We start from the raw sequence: 18,453 nt of genomic DNA, 5'->3' as shown, positions 1-18,453 counted from the left end.
TTGTTATCAACCTGGAAAACTCCTGTATTCCAGTGGCACAAGGAGACATCCGAGATCCACCTTCCTGGTTCATTCAGAAGGTGCTGCTGGGGGAGTTACACTGCTCTGAACAGCTCCAAAGGTCAGAGATTTCTTTGTAATCAATTCCTTTTCCCAGCCTTCTGAAGTCTAATGATCAGCTTTCCATGTTTGTTGTGGTGGTTGCAGGGTTTGAGGGGCAGCAGAGTAAGTTGGATTTAGGGATAAATTGCCATTTCTTCACAAGACTCTGAAAAGGGAGGGGAGGGATGTTAATATTTCATGTGTCTGGGAGAGGAAACGCCTGGCAGTGCCAGGGGAAGAGTCACAGCACCTGGGCTGAATTCACCCAGGTTTTTTTGGCAGCAATGATCTCATTGCTCAACATGAAGGGAACAGAAAACAATTCTGCCCCAGGGCAAGAGAAGCCTGGCTCAGGAGGGGCCATCACTGCAGTCACAGAAGGTTTCAGTGAGCTGGAGAAGGCAACAGAAATGGGATGTGTGCTAAAAGAAATGTGAGGGGGTAGAAGGTCAATACCAAAAATCAAACCAAATTAATCCTTCCTTCTTTTGTTTTTGCTGTGTTTCCATCTGTTTCCATCTTTCCATTTGCTGGGTTTCCAAAGCAAGGAAGGGGCAGGAGTTTAGGAGGGGCTGGTTCAGCTCAGCCTTGCTGATAAAGCAATTTGGGTTTTCCCTCATCAATCTGTTTCATTACCTACAAATGCAGAATTGGAGAAGTTGTTGGATATTTTTGCGTTTTTCTGCAGCTGGCTGCAGGAGGCTTTGCTCAGACTGGGGGTTGGGGCTGTCCAGCCTGGAGAAGAGAAAGACCTGGGGAGATTTCATTGGGGCCTTCCAAGACCACAAGGGAGCCTGAAAGAGCTGCAGAGGGACCTTGGACAAGGACCTGGAGCGCCAGGACAAGGGGGAATGGCTTTAAACTACAGGAGAAGAGATTTAGATGGGATCTTGGGAAGGAATTCCTCCCTGGGAGGGTGGGGAGGGCTGGGCTGGAATTCCCAGAGCAGCTGTGGCTGCCCCTGGATCCCTGGGAGTGTCCAAGGCCAGCTTGGAGCCCCTGGGACAGTGGGAGGTGTCCCTGCCCGTGGCAGGGTGGGGCTTGAAGGTCCTTCCATCCCAAATTCCATGATTCCAACCCAAAGATAACCTGGATTGGAGGCAGCAGTGCCTGGGGGCTAAAGCACCTTCCCAGCTGTTATCAGAACAGGAGTTGCAGACATTTTATCCCTGGGTTTTCTTCATTGTCCCTCAGCTGGGAGGTGATGGGAACGACCAGCAGGAGCTTCCCCAGGCCCTGGGACTGGGACACTGGGAAAGGGACACTGGGAGTGGGACACTTTGGGAATGGGATACTTTGGGAGTGAGACACTGGAAATGGGACACTGGGAGTGGGACACTGGGAGTGGGACACTTTGGGAGTGGGACGCTTTGGGAGTGGCACTTTTACAACCACTATTGGCTTTGTGGTTTATCCTGAGACAACAGACCCAACCATAAATTGTCACTTCAGGGCCAGCATTTAGTGCCAGCTCAGGGAAATGCAGGGTGGTTGTGGCAGGTATTAAACACCCCCAAAAAATCCTGGAGGAGGATCCCAGGGTAACAATGCCTGCTTGCCAAATCTGTTTGCAGAGTGCACAAAAGCAATGAGGAAAACATTGCAACAGCACAAAGGTTTTCTCACAGCTCCACCACAGGCTTCTGCCTCAGGAGAGCTGATTTTTGGTGCTTTTCTTCCAGCCCCAAACTGGGATTGAGCCAGGCCCTGCATCCATTGGGACTGGGATGCTGTGGCTGTAGGATAAACCCCCAGCCAAGCCCCCCAGGGAGCCATTTATCCTGTTTGGAGCCCGTTTATTTTATCTCCTTCCCCTGAAGATGTGTGTGAGGAGCAGAGATTCAGCCAGGCCCTCTTCCCAGGCCCATGGGATGTGTGTTTCTTTCCCGTTTCCTGGAAGCGCTCGGTGTTTGGGAAGGTTGCTGGGCCACGAGGAGCTGCTGAACACCATCCACAGCCCCTCTCAGGCATTTTCTGCTGGGTGGGACTCCCTGAAAATCCCTTCAGCTTTGTAGGGAAAGCACTTTTCCTACGGGGCACACAGGGTGTGAGGCTGGCTCTGGGAAAGAAATATTCCCAGGGAAGAAAGGCTGGGAGCGTGCTGACGGCAGCACTGCTCTTTCAGGTGTCACTGTAAGAAGCTTTTAAAAAGCTCCATTTCTGCTTGGTGGGCAGAAAGTGCAGGAAAAAGTGCTGGGAATGTGTGGAGTAGGAGCTGAAATGATGTTGGGACAGCTCGGGCTGGAGGCAGGAATGCTCAGCAGGGAAGGAACAGGCAGCCTTAAAAGGAAGAGAAAGCTTGAACATGTGAATTCTAGACAAAAGAATTTATACAGAGCTGATGAATTATGACCGATTCGCAGCGTGTTTGGGCTCCTGAAGACACAGATTTGGGGTCCCTGACTGTCAGAGCTGTGCTGTGAATTTTGTGGTGGTGCCATCCCCTCCTCCCCAGCACCCCCAGAGCAGGGCTCAGCTGGGCCTCATCCCACCCCTTATCTCCGGTGCATCTGCTGGCTCCAATTCCCCGCAAGAATCAGATTTGAAGGAGTGACAAAAGCCCTCATCGGTTGTTTCTCCACTTTTGCTGGGGATGTAAACTCAGAGAAGCCAAGGAAAAGAGCCCAGTGCTTCGCAGGGCTTGGGCAGAGTCCCAGGGGTGAATTCCCAAAGGAATGAGGAGTCTGTTCCCCAGCAGGCTCCATGTTCAGTTGGATCCAGGGAATTCAGCTGGACATCCTGGAGCCAAGGCCTGCCCCAAAGCTTTTCTTTCTGGGCTGAAACATAAGAAGTGTGAGTTCCCAGTTTGCCAGGCAGCTCAAACAAGGCAGCAAACACTCCACTGCAGGCTGGGATGTCCATTCCTCGTGCTGGTGGTCAGGGGTGGGTGGAATTCAGGATTTGCCCAAATGGAAGAACTAAAAATAGAAAGAAACCAAGTTGTGAGGGAAAGCTTCTCACAATTTCCACTAAAACAATCCGAGAACTTGCTTTACTCATTTCCTTCTGCTCAAACCAGGTTCTTGTCAATGAATCCTGTTCTTTTTCCTCCTTCTCAAGGAGCATGTGGAGCCCAGGCCCAGCTGTGACTCAGGTGAAAGCACAGCACCATTTTTCCTGCCTCGGGGGAAGAAGGTGAGTCCTGGAGGTCCCCTAAGAAATGACCAAATTTTGCAAGCCAAGGAAGCTGGGATGAATCTTTCCTTGAAACTCTGGGCTGGGAATAATTCCCTTCACATTTCCTGAGTGGGGATGAGCTGGTTGTGGTGCCAGGAAAGGCCAGGGGAATATCTCAGATACTCACCTGTAGGATTTGTGTTTTATACACTTGGCATTTGTGGGGAACAGCAAGGTGAACACACTCGTTTCCTTCTCTCAGGCCGTGAATAACACTGAGGAAATTGTTTGCACTTGAAAACCACAAGGTGGGGAGCTCAGGGACATCAAAATGCAAAGAATTGTAATCTGTGGGTGAAACTCTGAAATCGAGTGTTGAGCAAGATGCTTCTAAAGGAAACAATATATTTTCAGAATTAGATCACTAGGGATTTTTTTCTGCTGTGCAAAATAATTTCTCATTCACTCTTTGAAGGAAATAAAGAAGAAAATTGCATTTCACCTCCCTCTCCAGCTCCTTACTTTAATGTATACCTAGGCAGAATTTCTTGTCCTCTAATTTGAATTATCAGTTTGTGAAATGGTTTTTTCCTCCCCTCTTCCAGCTTGTTTCCAATTCTTTGCCTATAAGGAAATGATTGTGCTCCCCCTTTCCCACCCTTTTCTCATCCAAATTAGAGCTTTTTGTCATTTTTTTCCCCCATGGTATCACTTTCTTGGGTTATGAAGCAAAGCCTCATGCTCTGAGATAAACCAGGATACGTGGAGATGACTCAGGATTATTGGAATAATTGTGACTTTTCTTTTTGGGTTTTATTTTAAACCATCTCAACCCAATGAGAATATTTAACACAACCATGTCAGCTACAGGGGTAGAATTTAATTGAATTTCCTCAGATCCAAGGCCTGGCAGAGCTGCTGAGAAGGAATTCCACAGAGGGGAGGAATTAATCTAAAAGTGAGGGATCAGGTGTATCAGCAAAGGAATTCAAGTTGAGGAAACAAGGGGAGCACTGAATCAAGTTGTCTGCTTGGGAAATTCTCCAGGCTGCAGCAGAGAGAAGGAAAGAAACCCAGCCCACCTCAGCCAGGTCTTGGAAAATCTCCAGCAAAGTTCAGGCACTGGAGGGCAGAGGAAATGCCTGAGGAGGAACTTCTGGATGTGCAGAAAACGCTCAGCCCTGGGCGGGGGAGAAGCAGGAGCCTGCCTGGAGCTCTGCCCTTGGGATAAAGAACTGAGGGAGAGAACACAGAGCTCAGAGGGGACAGCAGGAGCCTGCAGTGAGGAGCTGCTGGGCTGTCCCACAGCCCTGGATTTGGGAACAGGATGGTTTCTGTGTCAGCCCTGCCACGTGGGGAGCAGTTCCCTGTCCCATCCATTCTGTGCTCCCAGAGGATGAGGAGCCCTGGTGACAACCAGCTCTCCTCGGCCCTCAGCCAGAGAAGGGAAGCAGAGCCTTTGCCCAGGCTGGGAACTTCCTTCACTCCCAGCCTGGGTGACACCAACCTCCAGCATCTGATTCAGGATCAAAGCTTCCTCCTGCAATTCCAGCCCTTAGCGACGCAATCCTTCGTGTCCATCCCGCTGGAAGAAACTGCAGAGTTTGAAGGAGTTTAAATCTTTTCAGAATGCATCTTTTCAAAGGTGAACTACCCAGGAAATGCTTTGCTTCAGTGGCTCGCAGGCAGCTGCAGTTGTTCAGGATTTCCACCAAATAACCTGGAAGATCCTCCAGGAGTTTGTGTATGTTGAGGAAAACAGGCACAACAGGAAAGTTTGTGCATGGAGCCAAGTTCAGGTGTTACCTAGAAATTCAATTCTGGTCCCCAGAGCCCAAAGCTCTGAATTCCCAGGATCAAGGAACCCCAGACTGGTTTGGGTGGGAAGGGACCTTCAAACCATTCACCACACCTTCCACTGGACCAGGCTGCTCCAAGCCCTGTCCAACATGACCTGGAGCATCAAAAAAAAAAAAAAAAATTCCTCCTGGAAGTCCTGGCTCAGCTGAGAAGCTGCACATCATTATTGGTGCTCCTGCACTCTCCCAGGGGGTGTTTTTCACTCCATTCCCTGAGCTGGCTGCTGGAGAAGGAGCCTGGCACCAGCTGCCCTCGGGAAAAGCTGTGAATTTTGGGGAGGATGCAGAACAGCATTTAACAGTGTGGGACAGCCATAAACCCACCCTGCTGGTGTGACTCAGCAGAGGCAGGAGCTGTTTGCTTTGGCACAGGAGCTTCCTCAGGCCAGGATCTTTGCTCTCACTGAGATTTGTGGGGCAGAAAAGCTCCCTCAGCCTCTTCCCAGCACTCTGAAGACATCAGACTTGTCTTGGGATGGTGCATAAACGCCCAATAACATTCGAGTGATACAGAGAGGTTTATAATAACCCATTCCTCAGCACACGGAGTGATTCAGAACTGTTTGCATGCCTGTGTGGGACAGATCCTTCATCCTCTGAGGGGAAAACGTGAGATTTTTCCTCCAGAAACTGGATAATGGGGTACTGATGGTGGAGTCCATTTAATCACGTGAAATACAGCTCCTGCTTGGCTGCAGTTTTGAAGCACCTTCCCAAAGACAGCAATAACTCTGAGGAGCTGAACCCCGAGACTCATCCTTGTCTCCTGGGAGTTTTTACTGCCCTCAGTGCTCCCTGCACCTGCACTGCAAGGAGGGCAGGATTTTATGGCCCCTCGAAAGTCCTGTACACAGCTTTTCCTGCATTTACTGCTGATAAACACAGCCTTTGTGGGATCCTATGGCACTTTAAGTGCTCTGATTTACAGAGAGGCAGCAACTCCATCTGTAACAAACATCCTAAAGCTGAGTTTAAGAGCGATCCACTGTATTTATTTGGCACATAAACACTCCCCTGCAAGGCATGTGCCTGAACTCACAGGAATATCACGGGCACAGCAAGGTCACAGCCAAGCTGAAGGTGACAGGGGAGAAAGGCAAATCTTGGGAATTAGCAAATGGAAAACCGTCCTTTTCTCCTGGTAAATATTCCGGATACGTGGCTGAGATTTCTTCCTAGGATAAAGAGCCTGGTGTTACACAGAACAAGAAAAAGACAACCCCAGGCTCGGTTTAGCTTTAGCTTTCCAAAGTTATGCGTTTTATCTGTGGATAGAAATTGTTTCCCTGGAATTAGGAAACTCCAGGTGGCTCTGCGAGGTCAATTATCTTTGAGCTCCCTCAAGCGGCACTGAAACCTTGGGGTTTGTCACAGAAATCCTTGAGTTTCTTACAAAAAATTCTCGAGTTTGTCATAGAAATTCTCGAGTTTGTCATAGAGATCCTGGAGTTTGTCATAAAAATCCTCGAGTTTGTCATAGAAATCTTGGAGTTTGCAATAGAAATCCCCGAGTTTGTCACTGCAATCCTCAACTTTGTCACAGAAACCCTCGAGTTTTGTACAAAACCCCTCGAGTTTGTCACTGAAATCCTTGAGCTGGTCCCTGAAACTTCCCAATTTGTTGCACAACTCCTTTCCTAACGAAGCCCTGTCATTCGTGCTCGTGTTTTTCACAGCAGCTGTAGCAAACGGAGATGCTCGGGTTTCCAGGAATCGAAACCACTTCAGAGCAGTTGAAGGCGATCCATTTAATAACACAGTTCTCTTCTGACAGATCTCTGAAAAGACACGGATCAAGGGAAATGAAGCGTTTTATGTCCAAGAGGAGTTTGCAGCTGATTCCCAACATGATACCTGCGTGTTGTGAGAAGTTGTTTTGACTTTTTTTTCTTTTTCTGTGGTTCCTTCTCAAATTCATGCCAGAGTCGCTGGAAAGTGAACGTGTTGTTCAACATCTCAGGTAAAACTCAGCCCTTTGCTTTCTACACCTTGAAGAGGTAAATAAATCCTCTGGCTTCAATCCAGAGGTTTTTTAATGTGGTTTTGCCTCGTTAAAAGCACATTTTATTTAAGAAGAACATTTTTTAATCAGAAAGCAATTGATGGGCACACAGGATTCAGGTCGTTTTTGGTGCAAGGAGATGAAATTTGATAGCAGACTGGAGCTTTTCACAGTTAAAAAAAAATAGCTTTTTCAAGGGTTTGAATAATATGGCAAGAACCTTTTGGAGCAAAGAGCTCAAGAACAAAATGACTTTGGAGAAGAGAAAACTTGCAGTGTTTGAAAGATCTACAGGGAAACCGGAGTGGGAGTGTTCATCAGGGACTGCCAGGACAGGAGGGAATTCATTTCCACTGTGTGAAAAACGAGCTCCACTCTCTTTTCAAATGTTTATGAGTTTAATAAAAATTAAAGACAGACAATTAGGAGACATAAGAGCAAACGTTTCAGCTGGGGTGCCTCACCAGAAAGCAACGCCCTTCTCTTTTCAATGGCTGTGTTTTTAAGGATTGCTGTTTTGCATATTCAATAGATATTAAAACTTTTTGTTTGCTTGTTTAAAGTTTTGCTAATTATCTTATTTGATCGATTTGTTTGTGGGCCTTTTTATTGTGTTTGGTAACATGGGTTTTGGCTGGTTTTATTTTGATAGAGAAACTAGAAATCCAGCAGCTTTTATGTAGGGTGATGACCTCTCCCTCATAATTGTTGGCTTGGTCAGTCTCAGATGTCACAAAGAAAAAATGAATTTTTCTACTATTCACACTATGTCCCAATCAGAAAATACACTCATCACCTTTCTAAAGATTGACATTTATCTTTACATTGACACTTCTGAGAGGAATGACAGGTTTGTCTTTACAAACAAACTCTGGGTCTGCTGGTGGATAAAACCAGCACTGAGAGAGAAAAGAAACAATGGGAAGGATCCCACTGATTGATGAATGGAAAAGAAGATGTTTGCCTTCACAAACAAATGGTGGGTTTGCTGATAAATGAAAATGGATGTTGAAAGATGAAAGAAACAATGGGGAAACCCCATAAATTCCATAAAAATTCAAAGTTTAAAGGGGGTTGTACGTTAAGGAGGAATTTTGGGTATTGGGCACTCTGGGAAGTATGTAACTCTCAAGTACCTCAGGCAACGGGGGAAAAGAGGGAAACTTCTGCTTCTGCCCCAGCCCAGGGACATTTGTTATTTCTATCACCTGCTAGTTTGACACCATGAACCATTCTGGTTTTACCTAAGACGTGAATCATGAGCATTGTGGTGCTTTTTTGTCCACAATGTGCTGTTAAGAGCAAGAACACGCTGTTCTTACAGCTGGGATGGTGGCTGTTCTACACCATTGATTCCACACTGCATGACTAAAGAAAATCTCTCCTTTTCCTTACTAAGTTGAAGCTACAACTTAGTGCAAATAGGTGTTAAAAGAGAATGAATGCAATAATCCCCCTTTTCTTTTTTGGTCTGTAGTGGATACCCCCTTGAAGAATCCAGAACAACTCCAAAATGTTGTGCATACAATGAAGAAAAGGGAACACTAAATTCCCTTTGGATGATGAGGCTAGAAAACCTGTTTGACTCACTGTCACTGTTTCTCACCACACCTAATGTAACTAACAAGAAATTCAGCTGACTTTCTCTGTGAAAAACACGGTTCATTTTTTGTTAAAATTTTAAAAGTTTAATAATAAACAATAAGACAAGAAGAGACATAAGAAAAGCAAAATGACAGACATCTGGGTGCCTGGTGTTTCCACTCAAGGCACGGCTTGCCAGCAAAGGACCTTTAAATACCATAGGTATGGCATATTCATACATTTCATCCGCGATTTAAACATTCCTTTTGACTTTAGGTGTTTCTGCTTAATTGCAACTTTTCTCCCCCACCATTCTTTCCTGCACATAAAGTTTTTGTGGCTTCACAAAGTCGCAAATCTCTTGATAACGAAGGCAATAAATTCTTCTTGTTGGAGTCCTTGGTGTCCTTGCTGTTATGTCTATCCACATGAGATGCTGTGAGGAATTTCTTAATTGCTTCTCCCATTTGTTTTGTTTGTTTGTTTGTTTTTTGGTTTTGGTTCTTTTATTTTTATTTTTTGAGCTAGTTACAAAAAGCATCTGCTATAGCCTAAAAACTGTATTTATCCCACTACTACAAGAGGGTATATTACTGTAGCATAACTTTCTACCATAACGCATATGAGATTCATTTTCATATTTGTAAAAAGCCAAACACTTAATATGTATTTATAACAACACTGAGGCAGTTTTGCAATGAAGCAGCAGCGTGTCATGGTGCTAAATAGGAATTTGGCATTACCTCTAATGTTCACTGCTACAAAGTATAGCAGGACACAGCAAGGCAGACTGGGTTAGCACAGTCATTCCTCCCCTGCCCTTCCCTTCCTCCTGCCCATCCCATTGTCTCCTCTGCAGAAGATGCAGGCTATGAAAACAAGGCAAGATTGCCAGCTATTTTTCTTCTGCCACAGGACTTGTTAGACACCGTGTTTTTTCAAAGGACTGTATGTGCCTCCCCCCAGCCTGCTGCTTTCTCATTCTATAAAAGAAGAGAGCTGAAGGAGTTTCAGGCATGTGAGTGCCTGACCTCTCTTTCCCTCTAAAGGCTCTGCCTCCCAAAGCCCTGGTTACCTGCTGTGCTTTGGCACGAGAGCCACTCCAGCCCGAAACACAAGGGCAGTGGACTTCAACTGCAAAGCCTCTCTCTGCAATGGGATTGCTTTGAGCCTGCAGCCTCCATGGGCAAGGGCTTTGTGGGGCAGGGGCCATCACAGCCTGTGCCCTGCACACAGAGCCAGGAAAAGCAGCAGATCCTGCTGGCTTCTGCTGCTGCTGATCCGAGCAGCAACTCCCCTGGGAGTTCCTCCAGGGAACTTCACACCAAGGGCTTCCATCACTGTTGTGGCTGTGGGAACTTGTTGCTTGCCAGTTCTTCACCATCCTTGTGGATTTCTGAGCATGTCAGCACAGGTGTCCATGGCCCTTCCTTCATCGCCAGCCTGCAGCACTCACAGCCCCTGCGGCCTCCCCCTTGCTGCAGCTCATTTGCAAAGTGCTGCCAAAGGCAGCGGAGCTGGCTCAGGATCCCTGTTGGCTCCTGGGCTCCAGGATGACCTTCAGAGGGACACGTGGAGCGCTTCCTGAAGAGCTGCCCGTGGCATGGTGGGTGGATTTGCCCTCCCGGGTGGCTCTGGTTGGAGCTGGATGCTCCGTGGAGTCCCGGAGTTTTCTCAGCTGCCTTTGCAGCAAGTTCTCAGCCAAGGTGTGGCTCTGCTGCCATCCCAAATCTGCAGCTGCCCTGCCCAGCCTGAGTGCAAGTGGGGCACGTGCTGGGCACGGATGGAGATTTCCATGGCCAAAATCCTCCAGTATTTACAACTGCTCATTGCTCTGGACAGCACAAATCACAAAACACCCATCGCAGTTGACAATTGTAATTTCTTGCAGATTCCTACAGCTGCACTGCTGATCGACAAATACACCAGAATTGATTTCACATGAAAAATGTCATTTATTACAAATCGCTACACCCGCGCTGACAATACAGAACTATGCTGATGTCAATTTAAGTTTAAAAAAAGGAATTTATTAGATTTTTACAACAATGCTATGTAAAAATATAGAAATATCCACTTCAGTTAAGAAAACCTTAATTTATTGCCAACATCTACAACAACTCACTAGACACAAAGATCAATTAGGTGTCCTCTGGGACACCAGGACCATCTCCTACGCAGGATGTGCTGCACTGCGGAGGATTTCGGCGAGGGAAGAATGCAATCAATCAATATGATTGGTAAAGCATTGTTCAACTTTATTGCCCATAACATCCGTTCTTATACTTTTGCCCCAAGCATTCAGCATACTTGTCAAATTATAATTGGTTAGCATACACTACTCATCTATACTTGATTGGCTATATCAAGCGTGAGAAGGTTCCTCCTCTTGGCATGCTGAAAACTTTGTATACGTGCTTACTGCTACGCTCTATTAAGCACAAGTTCTTTTATCTTTGGCCTGTATCCGTGCTTACTGCTGTCCCAAGGACAGCTTATCTTAGCAGCGCGTAGGCTGCTAGCACTTGGTATCGGGCCATGAGGCCTCTAATGATCCGTGGCCTTGCTCTGCTAACCATTCTTCAACAATTCCCTCTTTTTTATTTTGTGCAGCAAACGCAGCGTGTCGAGTAGTTACTGTTTCTGCTATGCGATACATCATCTGTTGCAAGCAGCAAAAAAAGCAAGATACAAAAAGTACAAGCAGTATAATAACAATCACAATATTGATTACATGTTGCAGTAGGGAGGTTATCCAAGGCCCTAGCCCGAAAGATCATAGCCAATCTGTTAAAGCCAAGCCTGTGTCTTGCTGCAAATGACTAGTGAGTTCTTACAACTTAGCTATTTGGGTATGAATTGACATGGAGTGATCTCTCTGTACTACCTTGTCAAACTGCCAGAACAGTTGTAGGTTTTCTCTTGCCCTTAAGTCTTCAATTAAGTGTACCCCCTCTAACCCTGGCTGTCCAGTATCGATGTCGCTCTTGCAGGGTCATTAGCAGGACGGATCCATTTACTAGGTATCCATTGGGGCCCTGTGGGGGTAAGAACACAAACATAACCTCTACCCATGTACTGAACCTCTGCGGGACCTTCCCATACTCCAGTTTTGGGATCTCGGTACATGACTTTAAACAATGGCTTAGTTGCTTCCTCCTTTACTCCGCCTGAGTGGATGACCGCAGGGGGCTCCGAGTGGTCCCCCATTACACACAGATAGTTTAATACAAATAGTGTTTTTGATAGCATGGTCTGCACTTCCACCTCCTCCTTATATTTTAACAGATAATCCTTGAGTGTTTGGTGGGCTCGCTCCACAATCGCCTGACCTGTTGGTGAATGTGGGATACCTGTGATGTGTGTCACACCCCACTTCTGTAAGAACCTTTGGATCCTGCTGCTCACATATGCAGGGCCATTATCTGTCTTAATCTGTTCTGGCACCCCCATCACCGCAAAGCAAGTAGTTAGGTGTCGTACCACGTGGAGAGCTTTCTCTCCCAGCTGCGCTGAAGCCCAAATAAATTTACTGAAAGTATCAATTGTAACATGCACATATTTCAATCTACCAAAGGAGGATACGTGAGTTACATCCATTTGCCAGATCTGATTGGGTCCAAGGCCCCGTGGGTTTACTCCCATCCCTAGTCCAGGCCCATGCTGACTACAGAGAGGACAGGATCTGACAATACCACGGGCATCATTCAGAGATATGCGAAACTGTTTCTTTAGGCCTCGCGCATTCTGGTGAAAAGTCTCATGAGCAATACGTGCCTGCTGAAATCCGTCTTGTGGTACTGCAACAGAAACCAACTGATCAGCTATGGCATTACCCTGACCCAAACCTTCTGACCATTTGTGGCTTCGAATATGCAAAATCGCAAAAGGAGCTGAGCGCAGCCGAACAGCTTGCCTCAGCTGCCTCAAAAGTTCCCATAACCTGTCATTCTTTATATCCTTTATCAATGCATCCTCAATCCGCAGCACCACCCCTACTACGTATCATGAGTCTGTGACAATATTTACACCCTGATCAGGCCAATTCATAATGATCCAAAGGACAGCCCTTAATTCTAGCATCTGCAATGAGTCCTCAGTAGTCGAGTCCACGTGCCCTCCTCCATCCATCCAGATCAAGGCAGAGCGTTTGCTTTGTGATGTCAGGGCACGGTTGTCACGTGGTCGTGGTGACATCACAAGGTTGCCTTGGTGCACGGAAGGCCTCAGGGGTGTCAGAGCAGCTCTTGGCCTTGCTCAGTGCAGGAACTTGGTCCTGTGCTTGAGGCTTTTGTCAGGGGGCAGCTGCTGACTGACAGGAGACTTCTTTTAGCTAGCGTTAGAGCGCAGTCTGCAAACTTGCACAGCAGTTGCCACAATGATTGGGCAACTCGCCGCTGCAGTTTTCACTGTTTATGGAGTTGCCTATTCCTGCTATTTCCTAACTAACCTGGCAGGTAAGTAGAGGTTTTCCCTGAGTGTCACCTAACCTGGTTTTTGTGTCTTCCTACTCTTTCTTAGTGACTGAGTTCATTTGGAAACAGAAAGGCCATCCAGATGCCGCTTGGGTAAAGCTCCTGTCAACATGTTCAGCTCCAAAGGGGGTGTGTGTAGCCACGGCCGTGCGGGCAGCATTTGCAAGGGAGCCTGCAGGGGTTGCGTTCCCTCTGTTGGAGAGTCTGTGGCAGCAGAGTTTGCCAATTCCTCCCTTGCTGGGTCAAGCAGGACAACTTTGAAAATGTAGACTGGGAGGCCTTGGAAGGTCTTCTAAAAATGCTCTGGTTGTCTCCAGTTTTCTCAAAGCATCTGCTTCATTTTCCCTTGCCCACTGCAGGTCACCTGAGCCGGGTATTCAGAGGTGCTGATCCCAAGGTGAGTAAGGAAAGAACATTTGATGTTCTTGGCGTTTAAGAATTGTGCAGCAAGCTGTGAGCTTGGCCTGTGGCAGTAGAGTGTAGAGGGCCAGCTGAGTAGGCTGCAAGAAAATCCATTTCCATGTCTACAGCAGCAAGAGCAAAGGCATCACTGCCTATTTCCTAATTTTCCATTTCAGAGCTTTAAAAGAACTAAAAGATAAGTTTTGCAGAGAGAATGTGCTTCCTGATAGTAGTCAGGGGGGAATATGTAATTTGGAGCAATTTGCAGTGTCCAGTTGAATCAGCCCATTAGAATTTAGTCTGAGGGACTTAGAATCCCCTTGCTCTGCAAGTTGATGATTTGTGCTTAGTAGAGCTGGTTCTAGAGCTGAAGAGAAAGAAGGTTCTAAATGATAGGTCATGGCCTGTGTCTAACGCTCCTGTCTGTCCACAGATCCCAGAACCAAGAGCAGACTCTCCTCTGGCTTCCTCTGCTCCTGGACGAGAAGGCAAAGAAGAGCCAAATGACCACAAGGCTCCAGCTGTGGTCACACCACAGCCGCAACTTTCCAAGACGGTAAGTGCCACTTCTGGAGGGCGCTGTCTTTAGTGCGAGGCAGAGCTGCAAGCTTCTGAGCAGCCAGCTCTTGCTGTTGGTGGCTGAGGATGCCGAGTGCTGCAGTCCTGCCAGACCTAGCCATTCCCCTCAGCCAGTGACAGCTGGAAAATGGGCTTTGAGCTGCCATGTTTAGGCCCCAGCTTGCTGGGATTCTGATAGAGGCCAGCCTGGAGCAGGAAGGTTCCCTGTCTGCAGAGGAGGGAGCATGTCAAAGGCACTGTGCTCAGCCTTGGTGGATACGTAGGGGACGCTGTGGTCTGGGGACACCTGTCCCCCTCCACAGACTCGCCAAGTACCCACAGGCACAAGAAGTATTGATGTGACAACACAAGCTTTTTGGGGCGGTTTGTCCCCACGAGCTTCTTGGCTGTGCTTACCTGGGAGCATTTCAGAGACACACTGGGGACGTGGAGCTTCTGCTTCAAGTCAGGGATTTTGGTGCCTTGGTTGCCAGGTTGTTCTTTTGGTAAAATGGAAGCAGAGGTGGGCAGGGAAGCAGAAAGAAGTGGCTGAATTAATGTGAATTGTGGGCAGAAAGGTGAAAAAGCTGAGCTTGACAGCAGCTCCCAGTCACTGGCTGACAGCACCTTCCTAAGGGCTTGCATTTAAAATGGGATCTGGGGCTAATCTCTGCCAGCCACTTTTCTGACACAAACTCTTTTGTTGTCTCAGATCTCCACAGGCTCTTCTATTGAAGCTGCAGCAGCAGGAGCAGCAGTGTCACCTGAAGGGGCCTGGCCTGCCCCAGCTGAGCAGTGGAGCCTGGGCAGTTCCTTCATCTCCAGCACTGACAAAGCTGCTGCTCAGCAACAGGAGATGGAGTATGAGGAGGATGACTTCCTGGGGTTCATGAGTACGTCTTGTGTCTTTCTTCTCTGAGGGACAGTGTATTGTGAGCATGTGTCAGCATAGCTGGACCCATTGATCCTCCTCATCTCAGTGCCCTTTGTGATTGTACAGCACAAGTCATTGAAGCTGCTTCTTGCCCAGAGCAGCTGCCCGTCCTGTGCCCTCAGATAAGACCTGGTGGGGCTGAGAAGAGAGCCCAGCTGACTCTCTGCCTCCCATCACCTGTTGGCACAAAAGGGCACTGACGTGCACCTGGGTGTGTCTGCTCTCCAAGCCAATCCTGCTGTGTCCTCAGTGGGGGCACCGGCTTGGAAGGGGCTGGGTGTGGCCGTGCCTTCTTGCCATTGCTTGTCAGTGCTGGTGCCTGGGCTTTGGCAGCTTTGTGGCGGTGGCTGCCCTGGCCCTGAGGGCTGGTGTGAGCGCCGAGGCTGGAGCCTTCCTTAGCTGGGAGAGTGCCGCTGCCGGCCGGCCGCTGCAGCACGGAGCTGCCCCGAGGCAGCAGCCCCTGCTCTGGGCCGGCTCCTGCACGGCCTGGGCTGGGCTCACAGAGGGTCAGCATCTCCTCTGGGCAGCTGTCCGTGTCCCGCCGGCACCTGAGGAGCACTGCTGTCCTTGCTGCCCTTGCCCGCTGCGGGAAGGTGGGCACGTGTGCGGGGCTGAGAGGGCGAGTGCAATGGCAGGGACTGATCCCTGCTGTCAGGGGGAGGAGAAGCAGTGTGGTTCTTCACGTGGGCCACGGCAAGGGCGTCTTCCAGCTCAGCCTGCTCATCAAGGGTGAGGGTCCTGCTGCTGAAGGCCCCTTGGGGTTGGTTAGAGCATGAGCTGCTTGGGTTTACAAAGGGAAAGGCATTCCTTTGGGAAACTGCTGCAAGGTGGGGAAGATGCCCTCCTCTCCTGGGAATGCATCTCCCTGTGCTTTGTTTTCTGCCAAGGCATCTCTTCAAAGGACTGTAGAAAATCATTCTCTGTGCTGACCTGCTTGTACTGCAGAGCTGCCTGTCTTGTTGCAATTGTTGTTGTTGTTGTTGTTGTTACCCAGCTGGCCACAAAGGACTCAGAAGGCCAGACTGTAGAGCCCCAGCAGGGCTGCCTTTTGTATCTCTTGGATGGTGGGATGTCTGCTTTCAAGTGAGCATTTTGCATTTTGTTTCCCTCAGGGCAAATGGTGAGCACAGAAAATCCCCGGAGGAAATACACTGAAAAGGAAATTGTTGGCAGAGGGTGAGTCCAACCACAGTTGCTTCTACACAATCACAGGGCAGCTGATTTGCTGCTGGAATATCTGTCAAGTGTGAAGTCAGGCAAGCTGCAAACATATTCAGACACTGGGGTTAGTCTGCCCCGTCTCTCAGTACCGGCCAGAATTTGGAAGTGTGGTCAGAAGGCATTATCAAAGACACTTCTATTTCATTGCCAGAAACAGCAACCTACCCCCTATCATAGCAGTCAGATAACACTTCTCAGGAGCATTTCTTCCCAAGAGTTTGCTGAAGGAAATAGTCTGTGGTGAGGATAAAAACCGCCCAGTTTAGAAACTGAAATCCACGATGAAAGAATCACCTGGCCTTTGGAGCTGAGGCACTAAACCCCAATGCTTCAGAAACAGGCCCAGTGCCCATGCACTGGAGAGGAACATGCATCATCTGCCTTCTGGCAGTGCCCTCCTGCATGCTGCAGGTTGGAGGCATTTCCAGCAGACATCTCCTGTCTGGGCTGGCTTTCACTCCAAGGTCTAAATGGCTTCTCCTTTCTTTGCTGCTGTTTTGTTTCTAGGGCTTTTGGAGAGGTTTGCAGAGCGATCGACACTGCCACGGGCGGAGAGGTAAATGTCAAGAGCCCCTGCAGATTCTGCTGCTCTCCAGGGCTTTCCTGTCTCGTGTCAGCTGCGGCTGCAGCTGTGGCTAGAGCTGTGCTGCAAAGGCACAAGAAGCACAGACTGGTGCCAGCCTGCCAGCTGCATTTGGGGCAGTCTTTGTCCTGCTCAGCTGCCAGAAGGAAGGCAAGGAGGACAGCGGTTCCTTTCAGAGAAGGATGCTCTCCCTGGCTCTCAATTGCTCCAACAAAGGAGCATCTCACTGCTCTCTGGGGCTACGGCTTCAGAGTCCTGAATTCTCATTTCTGGCTGCCAGCAAATACATCTGAATGTTCCTGGCAGTTCCTTAGCCACCTGCAGTGCTGCACTTGGGAACTGCACGTAGGGAGAGATCTGCAAGGTGTCCCTAAAAGCCCCAAGCCCTGCCTATAGCCCGAGATGTATCCACAGAGTACCAAGTCACGCATTACTTCTTCTCAAGTACAGACAGACAGAGAGTGTGCTCAGAGCTTTGGGGGGGTGAGAGTTGACACACCATTGCTAACAAGTGGACAAGGCAAAATGTGGTCAGTGGCCACGTGTCCTGGATCTGGCCCCCAAAGGAGCAGAGAAATGGGCTGTAGGAATGTCACTTCCTAATTACTCCTTTGTCTAATTACAAGGCACTTTGGCACGGCTTGGCGGTGTCATTGCAAAATCTCTCTCCCCATGTGTGTTTTGGTCTCATTCCTCCAACTTCTAAAGTTACTGATTTTCAATGTCATTCTAGGTGGCTATCAAGAAAATCTATCTTCGGGGACCGAGCGAGATGGAGGATATTGTTACTGAAATCACGGTCATGAAGAGGAATATGAGTCCCCATCTTGTCCATTATTTAGACGGGTGAGTGGTCATGGTCTCATCCCATGAAGGTTTGTTTACATAGTAAAAGTATGCAAGGTTAAAACCCCACTTTGGACACTAGCAGAAAAGAAAGCTGTTAATTATTGCTTCATTATTATTTCTCTACTCATCTCCAATGGATGGGAAGAGAGTGCAGTTTATCTCCGTGAGTCATCCCTGGCTTTCCAACACATAGTTGAAAAATTGTTCAAAAACCTGCATCAACTCTACCATAAGAAGTCAGTACCCTGTAAGTTGGCTGCCTCCATGTTGTCTCAGGATGGATTTTTTAAGGTTTCTTCAATGCTGATGAAGCATGCTAGGGAGGATTTCCCTTGGGTTGTTGCCCCTCTTTTCCAGGGCTGGCCATGCCAGGAACACTAGGTGCTTCTTTCCAGAAATACCACGCGGGACAGGTTTTTCATCTTGGCTGTTACTAAACTGCACTTTTTGATTGCTGGCCATCAGAGACATCTCCTTTTGACAGATGTGCTGTTCTCCTTGAGACTGCACAGACTGCAAACAACCCACAGCCCGGAGGGAATGTCTTTAATTCTTTTAATTCTGTCCTTGTCACAAAGCAACCCGGAAACAAGAATCAAGCAAAGGAGCCAACGAATGCATGTTCATCTGCATGGCCTTGTTCCCTTCTTTCAGCTACCTTGTGCATGAAGAACTGTGGCTGGTGATGGAGTACATGGATGGAGGCAGTCTTTACGACACAATCCAAAAGACTCGCCTGACAGAAGACGAGATTGCCATCATCAGTC

Source organism: Chamaea fasciata, unplaced genomic scaffold, assembly GCF_029207755.1.
Source record: "Chamaea fasciata isolate MVZ Bird 193981 ecotype frontalis unplaced genomic scaffold, bChaFas1.0.hap1 SCAF_65, whole genome shotgun sequence".
NCBI classification, from domain to species: domain Eukaryota; kingdom Metazoa; phylum Chordata; class Aves; order Passeriformes; family Sylviidae; genus Chamaea; species Chamaea fasciata.
The sequence above is the reverse complement of the archived record's forward strand: the minus strand, read 5'-3'. Positions refer to the sequence as shown.